Source organism: Pinus tabuliformis, chromosome 9, assembly GCF_031772625.1.
Source record: "Pinus tabuliformis cultivar Carrire ecotype Pingquan chromosome 9, CPIR1, whole genome shotgun sequence".
NCBI lineage: Eukaryota > Viridiplantae > Streptophyta > Pinopsida > Pinales > Pinaceae > Pinus > Pinus tabuliformis.
In genome coordinates this window covers 50,755,960-50,769,798 of record NC_142307.1, presented here as the reverse complement: position 1 = coordinate 50,769,798, position 13,839 = coordinate 50,755,960, and positions in this window count along the sequence as shown.

The window sequence follows — 13,839 nt, the reverse complement described above, 5'->3', positions numbered from 1 at the left end:
ATCTTTTGTCAAGATTTCCAATGACGAAGAAGGTAGATGATGAGAAGAAGAAAGGAAAGAAGGTTGTTGGTGTTGCCACTTCTGCTGAGATAGATGATATCACCAGGAGATTGGAGGATGAGGACTTTGCTATGATATCTCATTTCTCAAAGGGTATTGTCTATGAGGATGGATAGTATGTGGATAGTGGTGTGCCGAAGCATATGATAGGGTCACATGAGGTTTTTGAGACTCTAGCTAAATGGGACTCAAAATTACACATGGTGTTGGGTGACAAGAGTTAGTTGGAGATATGAGGATCGGGTGTTGTGCCATTCAGAATGGATATATAATGTGTGATGTGGGTCCAGTATGTGTTACTTGTACCAGGACTCAAATATAGTGTGATTTCCATCTCAATGATCAAGAGGAAGGGGTTTGAAGTCTTGTTCTGGGATAGGAAGGCAAGACTCAAGCCCAGAGGCTATAATTTCAATGGGATTGTACTTGGAGTTAGAGAGAATGGTATATATAAGCTAACGGTAAAGCCTATGGTTCATGAAAAGAAGGTGGAGCAGGTGCAGGTTCTAGAGAAGAAGGTGTAGTTGTAGGCTTCAAGGGAGTAGGTACAGATTCCTGAGAAAAAGGTCCATGTTCCAGAGACTCAGAGGGAGTCAAGTTCGAGAGGGAGCTTACAGATTCAGAGGGAGACTCTGTAGTCCAAGAAGAGCATGTGGTCAGTGGGGAGTAAGGGTGCTCCTACAACTACCAAGAAGGAATCATGGAGAGAGTGGAATACATTACAGCAAAAGAAGAAGAAGCAGGATTCTTCCATTGACAACAACACTTCTGAGAAAGGTGTAGTTAACAGAACATGGATTGTTGCGATTGTGAGCATTGGGAGTTGGACAAGTGTTGTGAGAAGTGATGATGAGTTACTTACTAGTATTGGAAGTACTCCCTCGATAAGAGGGAGTGTTGATTTGTGTAGCTTGGGGAGGTACTCCAAGCCATAGGGTTTGGGGATTGGAGGACAAAGCACCACAAGGTTCACTTGTGGGCTTGGAACCAAAGGTTGGGGTTTTGTACCAAACCATATTTTGGGAATTTCTATGAGAAACATTCTACATGTGATGGCATGAGATGATAGAGGGCAGAAGGGAGAATCCAGCACTTTGAGAATCATCGAATTCTGAGTTGTATAAGTGGAGATATGAATTTTTGAAGATAATTAAGGGGTTGCCACCATAAGTGTCAAGATCGACCTCATCCAAAAAGTGCAACGCGTACCTTGGAGAAGAGCTCATTGGAGAGGGATTACTTCTAAACTTAACCGAAGCAAGAAGATTGGACAGCGAGGTTGTTTAAGGGTTGTTTCATGGATCTGTTTAGAGGGCATAGCTTCTGGAAGGGAGGTTGAAGCAAATCCCTAGAGGGTTGAGGCAAAGGTAAATCTTTTCAACTCTATTGTGGGCAAAATCAAGGCAATGATGGTTGTTTTGGAGGGTTGTTGGGGAGCCGCAGCTAACTGAGGTAGTACATAGGCCTAACCTCTCCAAAACGGGATACCAATTGGTTGTTAAGGGTTGTTACTTGCCTAGAACAACAACCCATGAAGAGGGCATCTATTATTGCCTAGGTCGCAGCAAATTCAGGATTATTTATGGACTATTGAGTGGGTTGAAGAGTTGTTGCAATGTGGTCACTTGCCCTAATGAGAACAATAAAAGGATAGTAGGAACAACAGACTTGGAGGGAAGTGTTAGATGTGTGTTGGGTCAAGGAAGTGACCGAATTTGGGTAAGTTTACACTACAGCTTGTAGGTACCATTTGGAGGAATTTCCATGGAGGTGAAAAGTCCATCGTAGGAGAAGAATATATAGTGAAGTATTCAGCATCATTGGTCTGGTGGAGGTAATCTTGTTGGTAGCCCAAATTATCCCTAGAAAATCTATCTGGAAGTGATGAAGAGAAGCTGAATATTGGGTGAAGTTTGGTGTCGAAGTGGAATACTTTGATGGACAAAGATGACTGCTAGCCTGGCAATTTGGAGCTCGGGAATTAGTCCTACCTAGAGAGAAGATTAGATCAGCCTGTGTACATGCTACAGAAGTGACTTGCAATAGTGTTAGGTGGCATCCCTTTTGGAGTCTCGTTCTATTATCTTTTGAAGCACTAAGGGGTAGCTAGTGAGCAGTACGAGAGCGAAGGACCGGCAAGACAAGATACGACATCAAAGTTGCAACAAAGTTTGTCATTGTATCTTGTATACCATAGATTGTTGTATTATTCAGATTGGTTTAATATAAAGAAGATTGGGTTGTTTATTATTGTACAATCTTTGTTTAAAAATGTGTATACTTGTGCATATGTGATTTATTGCTTTATATTTTCCACTGTGCAAAGTAGTTCTTGTTGAGATTCTTGATTTGGTAGTGTTAGAGATTTTAAGATTCTAACCTAGACCCAAGATCGTGGAAATTCAACAAAAACCTCCTTAAAGCCCTCATCATCTAAATATGCCTCTTTGTATTCATCATGAGTGAATGGCTCCATATGCATTAGAGTTCCCAAAGTTTTGATATTTGATGTGGGTGGCCTTGAAAGCATGTCAATTAACTTGTTTTCTTCCCTTATTATACTTGACCACTAAATGAAATTTTTGTATAAGCCCCATACACTTCTAATTCTTGGTCTTTTTTAGCTTACTCTAGGCCTCCTTTCACACTATGTTCCCTTATCCTTTCCAAGTCATCTTGGAACATCTCTCCCGAAGTTTTCCTTCATCACTTTAGTCAAAAGAGTTGGGGACAAACTCCCGGGACAACTCATCATGACACCTCCACTTGTCAGCGCCCTCTCGTTTCTACTTTCACTATCTCATTGTGACATAGGTGGATATTGGTGGCCACATGCCTATTCCACCTAGATCCCCCAGTCAGTTTCATATGTTTCCTTAATTGTAGCACAGTTTACTATTTTTGGCAATTTTTCAGGTCCTGAACTTCCAGAGCCGTTTTGAGGCCCTAAATGACACTTTTTGGCAAAATTCCTTTAGTGATTGCTATATAAATTGTGTCAACAGTTGTAGTCCTCGGAGAGATATTTCCAAAAAGGTATCATACGTGTCAAATGGAGATAATATGACCAAGTTACGACCCCGGGAAGTTGGCTGCCCAACTAACCCCAAAGGGGCCCATAAACTCTTGGTGTTATATCTCCTCGGGTTAAGGTTTTGGTTGTTTAGGGCTTTCCCTTATTTTTCAATAATAAAAAGGCCCTTGAGCCTCATTGTAACTAGGTTCAGTGATCCAAAATATTTTTCTTATAGATGTGTTAAAGAATTACATGCATAAATTGTAGCTTAACATAGAAAACTTAATGTGCACATGAGAGAAGAGGAGAAACACATAAAGCATGAAAGAAGACAACAAGACTTGATAACGGAATTCGTCCAACTTGGACTACATCTCTGGGTCCTGCTCGATCAATGGGGAGGCCTTCTTTCATTAAGTGGCTTGAGAAAGAAGAGTACAAGCATTATTTACAAAAAGGATTTTTATACCTCCATACTGAAAAATGCATAACTCTGATGGAGAAACGAAGAGTTTCATTGCGTTCATGGCATCAAGAAGTGCTGAAACCATATAAAATTTGTCAAATTATGACAAAGTGAAAATTTGGCCCTCCTGCAAAATTCTGCCTCGAACTGTGTGCACTTCCTCCTCTTCCTGGGCACACTGACAAACTACGTTTAAGTATAAAATCACTGGTGGATTCTTCAAGGAAATCATTGTAGGGCAGTTGGTTGGGGATCCGATTAATAAAGAGGAGGTCAGGCGGTCAAACCCCTCCTCCTCCTTTTTTTTTACATTATAAACCAAATTTTTTTTTAAATAAATGTTTGGTCGGGTCAGGCCCACCTTGGGCAGCCTGCCCACCATACCCATCTCCACCATCACCATTGCATTTATTTGCATGTTGGGTGTGTTTTGGGTTGGGTCCGTGCCCCAAGGGCCGGCCCACCCATTTATGATGTTTGTTGTGAGCCCCGTTCCGTGGGACGGTTGTGGGGTGGCGGGGTCATGGTCGCCCACCCCCGTTTGCTTGCTTTGTAACTGTTCCATGGTCGGGGGAGGGGTCAGGAGTCATGGCCCGCCCCTCCATTGTTATGTGTTTGGTTGGGGTGGCGAGGTTGGTGGCCTGCCACCCCCATTTTTAATAATTTTTTGTTTAAATAAAACAACTTGTGCATTTTTGAAAATTTGGTTTTGGACCAAAGGAGTCTTTTTAACGAGGCAACAATTTTTCCCGAAATCTAGCCAGATTTTCCCGGATTTCGTCCGCCAGAAAAAGTCCAAATTGCACCTTCATTAATCATGCCTAGTCATCAAAAGTCAACCCAACTTTGACTACCTCTATCTCCTTCATCCGGACTCGGATTGGAGTGTCGTTCACACCGTTGGAATCAGGGTGATGAGCACTTCGATCTGATGTCAAGTTCATTTCCTTTCCACCACTTTGAATTTTGAGATTTTTCCATGCCACTGTGTCTGGAGATCCACCTGGATCAATCCTCCCCATTGAGGAGCTTTTGGACTGCCAAAAGCTTTATCAATCAATTGGCAAGTGAGGGAATTGTTCCCTCACTCTTTCTTTTTCCAGCCATTTTGCCTTACTAGGGTGCATCCCCTTGAAACCAACTCGAAGGTATTCCACATCTCCCCGTCATGAAGTCTTGGTTCTTCTGTCAAGGATGATGTCTTCAGGTAACTCATCGAGATACTCTGGTGCAAATTCATCAACTGTAGGAACTGTGCCCACCTCTTCAGTGTCCATAATCAATGGTGGCTCATACAGCTTTAAGTTCTCCACATTCACTACGGAGTACATTTGCATATATATCGGCAAATCAAGATGAAAGGCATTGTTTCCAATCTTCTCCAAGATGGTGAATGGACCATACCAGATTAGCCGCAACTTCTTCCCTTCTCCCTTCATCCTGTCTTTGCTAATATGGAACCACACTTTGTCACCCACTTGAAATTGATGGTCGACTCGGTTTTTCATGTCGAGCCTTGTAACGGGCTTGACTTTTCTCCAACTACTCCTGTACTACTTGGTGAATCAACTGGGTTCGCTGAATGAACTGTTGTGCTTTGTCCCTGTCATCATGTCCACTGGAGCCATCTTCCCTTCCAATGTGTTGAAAATAATACTGAGAGGCGGGGGGTGAATCAGTATTATCTAATCAATATAACTTTTTCCTTTCCAAATTTAGTTTCATATACGCTACTTCAGTTAAAGAAAACCGCGTGTATACGCAACTGAGTGAAATGCAAGAAGCATATATCTAGTAAACTTATAATTCAGTTAGTTGCTTCTTAATGAGTGCATCAAAACATTATCAACCATATGAACAGTAAATAGGAGCAGTAAAGCCGAACAAATCACAACACACATGAACACCAGGATGTAAGGTGGAAACCCAATGTGGGTGAAAACCACCTGCTGCAATTCGTCTCTATCTTCTTTTAATTAGAAACTTCTTTTTACAATGATTCTGTACTGGTGCAGTCTTATACCAGTACGCAGGCTGCTACCTGCAGAAGGCTACAACCTTCTCTTGTTCTCCAGCTTCTCCTGGAAGGGAGCTACAACCCCCTTAGATCTTGTACTAGCTGAGGTACGAGTACGTAGGTGCTAACCTAAAGAAGGCTACAACCTTCTCTTTTCTTCCAGGGACCACGTTTCATAAATTTTCAAACTGGATCCATGAATAACATCAATCAACCATCAAGTATATCTGTATCAACCAATCTCCTTTGCACCAAACAAACTGAATCAAATAATCACTTCTCTAAATGTTGTACCCAGAAAATAGTAACAGTACTACCAGACACCAATTCTGAACCCAGAACACTACAACAATAAAAAAAAGTAGCTAAAACATATTTCAAGAGACATACGCTACTTAAAGATGCAGAAATCTGCGTGCATACGCTTCTGTATTAAGGCCATCCAGCGTATACGCTGTTTTGATTTACTAAACCAGCGTGTATACATGCCTCTGATGTGTCGAACCTGCATACAGATCTATAAAAGATAATTCACCCTTTCAAATATTCAGACATTAGCTATACCTAGATTATTAGATTTTATAGATCAAGTCATGCGCCAAATATAACAGATCAAAATCACACAAAGATACTACTATTCAAGACTTGAGTTTTGATCCATCAATAGTACTTATCCATCTTCTTGCGCTCAGGTTCCTCCTTGATTCAGATTCAGCTATGCACCATAAACCAATCACTAGAATTCCAGGTCTTGCTCTTCATAAGATATTCAATACTTGAGTCAATGCCTTTGTTAAATGATATTCTCCATTTTATAGTCTAAGGCCTTACTCAAACCATGGTCCAAAACCATAGAGAACCAATACTAGGAACCCAATACCTGGGTTCAATACTTCAGATGCAATACCAAGGTCCAAATACCATGGACCCAAAAATAATCTTTCCCACATGTACACGCTTTTTCGTGCATGAAATTGTGTGTATACGCATACGCGACTTTTGATCATCAATCCCGTGTGTATATGCGATCTGGTCAGGAGGAACCTTTGTATATGTATTTTTCTTCTATTCTAAGAGCTTGAACTGTGATCTGCCATCTGAGTGAGTTGCTATCAAGGACAACACCTATGCCATAGTGCCAAACCTGTGTCATAATGCCAACAATCTCCCCTTTTGGACTTGATGGCAACCCCAAATCATTTAAAGTCATTCTCCCCCTTTGACATCAAGGGCAAAGGGTTATGCTCCCCCTGAGTACATGTTGAAATCTCTACTCTACTCTGTTGTCCATTCTCCCCCTGACTGTAGGCAAGGTCTACAAAAAAATGATCTATAAGAAATACCATGACTCTATACATCATAAGCGACCTTCCTATCACCAAAGACTCATACATACATACATCTGCCAAGTGGGGATATACCAATATTGATTCATCCACACAACCAAGTGGGGATACACCAAAAGTTTACAAAAGATAAAACAAGAACATTACATCAACCATCCCAGGGATAGTGGGGAAATCAAAGAAGGCCATTACATGACCTTAATAAGAAAAGAAATACATGACATAGAGACGAAATATCTATAACCAGACTATGATAGTTATCAACAACTATCATCAGCAGCATCTGTCAATCATCATTCAGACCAGCAACCATGTTCTCCTTCTGCACTTGTTCCCCCTGAAACCAAAACACTATGATCTTGAACCAAGATCTTCTTGGATAATGCCAACAATGCATTATTAAAAGAATATATATGCTTCCCCTGAACCTGTGCCAGATGGTCTCTGTCAGACCAATATCAGACTCCTTTCATTCTAAGCCTGGCCCACTGTTTGTCTTCAAACCAACATATACGTGACTATACCCACATAAACCGGCGTATGTACGAGGATCCTCCTCATGAAACTCGCATACACCTACTTTTCTCTTAAACATACAAGTTTCAACAGCAAGATGATGCATCGACTACTCCCAGCTTCTGTCTGAGGTATTCAAATGTTTCCCTGGGTAGTGGTTTGGTGAGTATATCAGCAACTTGTTCCTTGGAGGGAACATACTCTAATTTGACCTTTTGTTCAAGCACTTGTTCCTAGAGAAAATGATATTTGATAGGTATGTGCTTGGTCTTTGAATGCATGACGGGATTCTTTGAAATACTAATTGCACTTGTATCATCACAAAAAATGGAGATAGGTGGAGTACAAGTGATTTGCATGTCTTGCAATGTTTGCATCATCCAAAGGAGTTGTGTGCAGCAAGATGTAGCAGCTACATATTTTGATTTAGCTGTAGATAATGCAATTGAACTCTGTTTCTTGCTGAACCAAGATACTAATCTAGGACCCATGAAGAATGCACCAACACTAGTGCTTTTTCTGTCATCCGCGCTTCCTGCCCAATCTGCATCTGTATATGCATGAAGTGTGAGATCTGTATTTCTAGGATACCATAAGCCATAGTTTTGAGTTCCTTGAAGATACTTGAAAATTCTCTTAACTGCCTGAAGATGAGTTTCCTTTGGATTTGCCTGAAACCTTCCAACTATTCCCACTGCATGCATAATGTCTGGTCGAGTACCTGTTAGATAGAGCAGACTACCAATCATGGATATATAGGTTGGTTGATGCACTGCTGCTGATTCATCATTTGTGCTGAGGCTGCATCCTGTTACCATAGGGGTACATACTGGTTTCGAATCCTCCATCCCATATTTCTTCAAGATCTGCTTGAGATACTTGGTTTGTGATAGGAAAATACTGTCTTTGTTTTGTTGGACTTGTAAGCCAAGAAAATATGTGAGCTCACCAAGCAAGGACATTTCAAATTCTTTTTGCATCACCAAGGCAATGTTTTGACTCATGTCTTCTTCTTTGCTACCAAAGATGATATCATCAACATATACAACAAGTATTAGCAACTTATCATTGTCAATTTTTATATATAGATTGTTGTCTATTGATCCTTTTGTAAAACCTTGTTGATGAAGATACTTATCCAAAAGATAATACCAAGCCCTTGGAGCCTGTTTAATGCCATAGAGAGCCTTTTTGAGTCTACATACAAGTTTTGGATCATTTCTAAGGATAAACCCATCTGGTTTCTCAATATACACTTCTTCCTTCAAGTCTCCATTTAGAAAAGCAGACTTCACGTCCATTTGAAATACTTTGAACTTCTGAAAGCTAGAAAGAGCAAGGAACATTCTTATGGCCTCAAGTCTAGCAACTGGTGCAAAATTTTCTTCAAAGTCTATGCCTTCTTGTTGAGCATACCCTTTACAAACAGGTCTTGCCTTGTTTTTAATAACATCTCCATTTTCATTCAGTTTGTTTTTGAATATCCATTTTTTGCCTATTACATTTTTATCATTTGGTCTAGGAACCAATTCCCAAGTGTTATTATTTTCAATCTGCTCCAGTTCTTCATTCATGGCCTTGACCCAGCATTCATCTTTGTATGCTTCACTTACATTTTGTGCCTCAGTGGAGGAGAGAAATGCTAAGTAGCTTGAAGCTTCTAAAATAGTTCTTCTTGTTTGTACACCTTCCTCTTTCTGCCCCAAAATTTGAGTTTCTGGATGATTCTTCTGAACGTACCTGGATGGAGTCTTTTCTTCTATCCTTATCTATTCTTCTGGTGCCTCATGGGTTTCTTCTTCATCATGAGTCTGATTTGTTGTTGAAAGATAGTCCTCATCATCTTCAAAATCTTCAGGTTTTACTTGCCTAGGAATGTTTCCTTCTTCATCAACCACTACATCAATACTTTCAACAATTTTTCCAAGTATTTGATTGTAACACTTATATGCTTTGCTGTGGGGAGAGTAACCAAGAAGAATGCCTTCATCTGCTCTAGATTCAAACTTACAAAGGTTTTCATTAGTCTTTTTGATGTAACATTTGCTTCCAAAAATTTTGAAGTATTTTACTGTGGGAGTCTTACCATACCAAAGTTCATGAGGAGTTTGAGTGTTGTTCACCCAGACGTTTGTCTTGTTGATAATAGTGACAGCATCAAATGCAGCTTCACCCCAGAAGGTTGCAGGAGTCCCAGACTTATCAAGCATTTCTCGAGCCATTTGTTGAACTGTTCTATTCATCCTTTCTACTACTCCATTTTGCTGAGGATTCCTAGTAGTAGAGAATTCCCTTCTTATTCCATGTTCTTCACAAAAATCGAAAAATTCGTTCGAGGTAAATTCCCCACCTCTATCAGACCTGAGGCATTTGATTCTGCGATCTGATTCGTTTTCAACCAAGGCTTTGAATGCTTTGAACTTTTTGAAAGCTTCGTCTTTATGCTTCATAAGTCCTATCCAAAACATCCTGGAAAAGTCATCAATGAACAGTATAAAGTATTCTTCTCCTCGAGGTGACCTTTTCCTAGAAGGACCACATACATCAATATGGACAAGTTCAAGTGGCCTACTAGCCGATCCTTCCTTCTCAGGGAAATTAGTTCGCTTTGCTTCCCAAACTGACATGATTTGCATATTGTGTTGTTTGGAATTCTGATGTTAGGGAGATCATGAACCGCTTGATATTTACATGCTTTCCTTATCTGAGAGAAGCTTAGATGCCCCAATCTTCTGTGCCATAGCCAATGTTCATCATTCTTGCTAAGATAGCATTGTTTTTGTCCTCCATTGAGTATGTATAAATTATTTGGAGTTCTTATGCCTTTAATCACGGTTTCTCTTGTATCAAGCTCACGAACAATACATCCATTTGATCGAAATATTACCTCATTTCCTTGATCACACATCTGACTGACACTTAATAGATTATACTTTAAGCCATCAACATACATAACATTCCCAACTTTGACCTTTTCTTTCAAAAGAACAGAACCTTTACCTTTTATGAATGCAGGGGTGTCATTTCCAAATGAGACCACCTTTTCCTTTTCTAAGGCACTATATGATTGAAGTTTTTCTTTATCACCTGTCATATGTTTCGAGCATCCACTGTCGATGTACCACTGATTTTCCTGCCCTTCTGCATATAAGGCTATGCCACATCTTTCTGGTTGCAGTTCTTTCTTCCTCCATGTTTTGGGGCTCAATGAAGCTTGCTCCTTCTGAGTTGGTTGCTGAAACCTACTCCTACATTCAGAATATTCATGACCAAACTTGTTACAGATAGAACATTCTATTTCATTTTCAAGAGAAGAAAAGTTATTGTAGGTTCTTTTCATGATTCCAATCACACTCCTTTGATTTCGTGCTTCTTTGGTCATGATGGTCTTGTAGGCAACACATTGAGCTGCTTTATGTCCAAAGTTATGACAAGAGAAACATTGGCCATTGAAGAAATTCCTGCGATCATCAAACCTTCCATTGTAATAGCCATTCGTTCTTGAGGTAAATTGAGAATGATTTACCTGTGGTTGGTTGTAGCTTCTGTTCATCCTTGGAGTAGATTTCCCTTGATTTACTTGGTGATTTTTGTTCATTCTTGAAGTAAATTTTCCCTGATTTACCTGGTGATCTTCATTGTGCCTTTTTTGTCGATTGTCAACCTGTTCACTTCTCCTTGCAGCTTCAAGATAACTTTTGGAGGTAGATGGCTTCTGTGCTTGAGATGTTTCTTCAGTATACCCAAGACCTGTCTTGATTAGAGGAGAACGCTGCACTTTGATAATCTCATCTAAAGTTTCAGATCCTTTAGAAAATCTAAGATTAAGAGCTTTTGTTTTCTCAATGTCCTTTCTAAGTCTCACAATTTCACATTCTAACTTTTCATTGTGTTTCTCCATTTCAGAAAGTTGAAATGTCAGAGTATCTATAATCATATTCTTTTCTTCTAAGAAAATTTTGAGTTTAGAAATTTCTTCATAAAGACCTTCTTTATCTATAGCATCCAAGAAATCATCATCTTCAAAAGCCATCAAAATTCTGTAATCATTACCTTGTTCATCTTCATCACTATTTGAAAATCCATCACTGCCTTCATGTGTGTAATAGCTCTTCTTACTTACCTTTTGTTTTCTGTTCCATCTAACTGATTCCTTACCTTTGTCAAGCTTATCTTTATGAGGACACTTGGCAGCATAGTGACCAACTCTTCCACAAGCAAAACATTTGAAAGGCAGCTTACCTCTGAATCTTCCAGAACCCCGTTGAAGGTTTTTGACAAAATTTGATTCTTCCTCTTCTTCCGACATATGTCCTGAGTCATTGTAATCTCCTTTTCCTGAGGCTTTGAATGCAGCTTCTCTCTTGTCTGATGGCCCCCCTTTTCTCATTTCGTAAGCGGTTAGGATTCCGTGTAGCTGTGACATGGTAAGGCTCTATAGGTTCTGTTTTTCTTCTATGGCAGAAACTTTTGATTCAAACTTAGAAGACAGAGATCTTAGAACCCTTTCAACCAAAACAGCTTCTTTATTTCTTCACCCAAATTGTTCATACAATGAACAATCTCATCTATACGTAGGAAATAGTTAGCCACACTTTCATCATTGTACATTCTGAGATTTTCATATTGAATTCTGAGAGTTTGCAGTTTTGCTCGTTTTACCTTATCATCTCCTTCATAGCTCAGAACGATCTTATCCCATATTTATTTTACGGTTTTGAGCTGCATAAGCTTGACGAATTCTGATTGAGATAGACTCCCTAATAGAGTATTGACAGCCTTTGCATTTGTTTCATACTGCTTCTTACCAGTCGTACCAGTAGGAGTTGTTGATGGAAATGTGTATCCTGTTTCCACGATATCCCAGACTTCTGTACCAAGAGATTGAAGATATGTTGTGATTCTTACCTTCCAATAGACAAAGTTTCTCCCATCAAAAATTGGTGGACTGATCGATGCTTCTTTCTCGTAATTACTCATGATGATAGATCTTCCTTCAAGTGATCAAGCTTCTTCTGAAGGACCTGCTCTGATTCCAATTATTGAAAATAATACTGAGAGGGGGGTGAATCAGTATTATCTAATCAACATAAATTTTTCCTCTCCAAATTCAATTTCATATACGCTACTTCAATTAAAGAAAACCACGTGTATACGCAACTGAGTGAAATTCAACAAGCGTATATCTAGTAAACTTATAATTCAGTTAGTTGCTTCTTAATGAGTGCATCAGAACATTATCAACCATATGAACAGTAAACAAGAGCAGTAAATTCAAACAAATCACAACACACATGAACACCAAGATGTAAGGTGGAAACCCAATGTGGGTGAAAACCACCTGCTGCAATTCGTCTCTATCTTCTTTTAATTAGAAACTTCTTTTTACAATGATTCTATACTAGTGCAGTGTTATACCAGTACGCAGGCTGCTACCTGTAGAAGGCTACAACCTTCTCTCGTTCTCCAGCTTCTCCTGGAAGGGAGCTACAACCCCCTTAGATCTTGTACTAGCTGAGGTACTAGTACGTAGGTGCTAACCTACAGAAGGCTACAACCTTTTCTTTTCTTCCAGGGACCACGTTTCATAAATTTTCAGACTAGATACATGAATAACATCAATCAACCATCAAGTATATCTGTATCAACCAATCTCCTTTGCACCAAACAAACTGAATCAAATAATCACATCTCTAAATGTTGTACCCAGAAAATAGTAACAGTAACCATTCACCAATTCTGAACCCAGAACACTACAACAATAAACAAAAGTAGCTAAAACATATTTTAAGAGACGTACGCTACTTCAATATGCAGAAACCTGCGTGCATACGCTTCTGTATTAAGGCCAACCAACGTATACACTGTTTTGATTTACTAAACCAACGTGTATACGCGCCTCTGATGTGTCGAACCTGCGTACAGATCTATAAAAGATAATTCACCCTTTCAAATATTCAGACATCAGTTATACCCAGATTATCAGATTTATAGATCAAGTCATGCGCCAAATATAACAGATCAAAATCACACAAAGATACTACTATTCAAGACTTGAGTTTTGACCCATCAATAGAACTTATCCATCTTCTTGCGCTCAGGTTCCTCCTTGATTCAGATTCAGCTATGCACCATAAACCAATCACCAGAATTCCAGATCTTGCTCTTCATAAGATATTCAATACTTGAGTCAATGCCTTTGCCAAATGATCTCCTCCATTTTATAGTCTAAGGCCTTACTCAAACCATGGTCCAAAACCATAGAGAACCAATACTAGGAACTAGGAACCCAATACTTGGGTTCAATACTTCGGACACAATACCAAGGTCCAAAACCATAGGTCCAAATACCATGGACCCAAAAATAAGCTTTCCCACATGTACGCGCTTTTCTGTGCATGAAAGTGCGTGCATACGC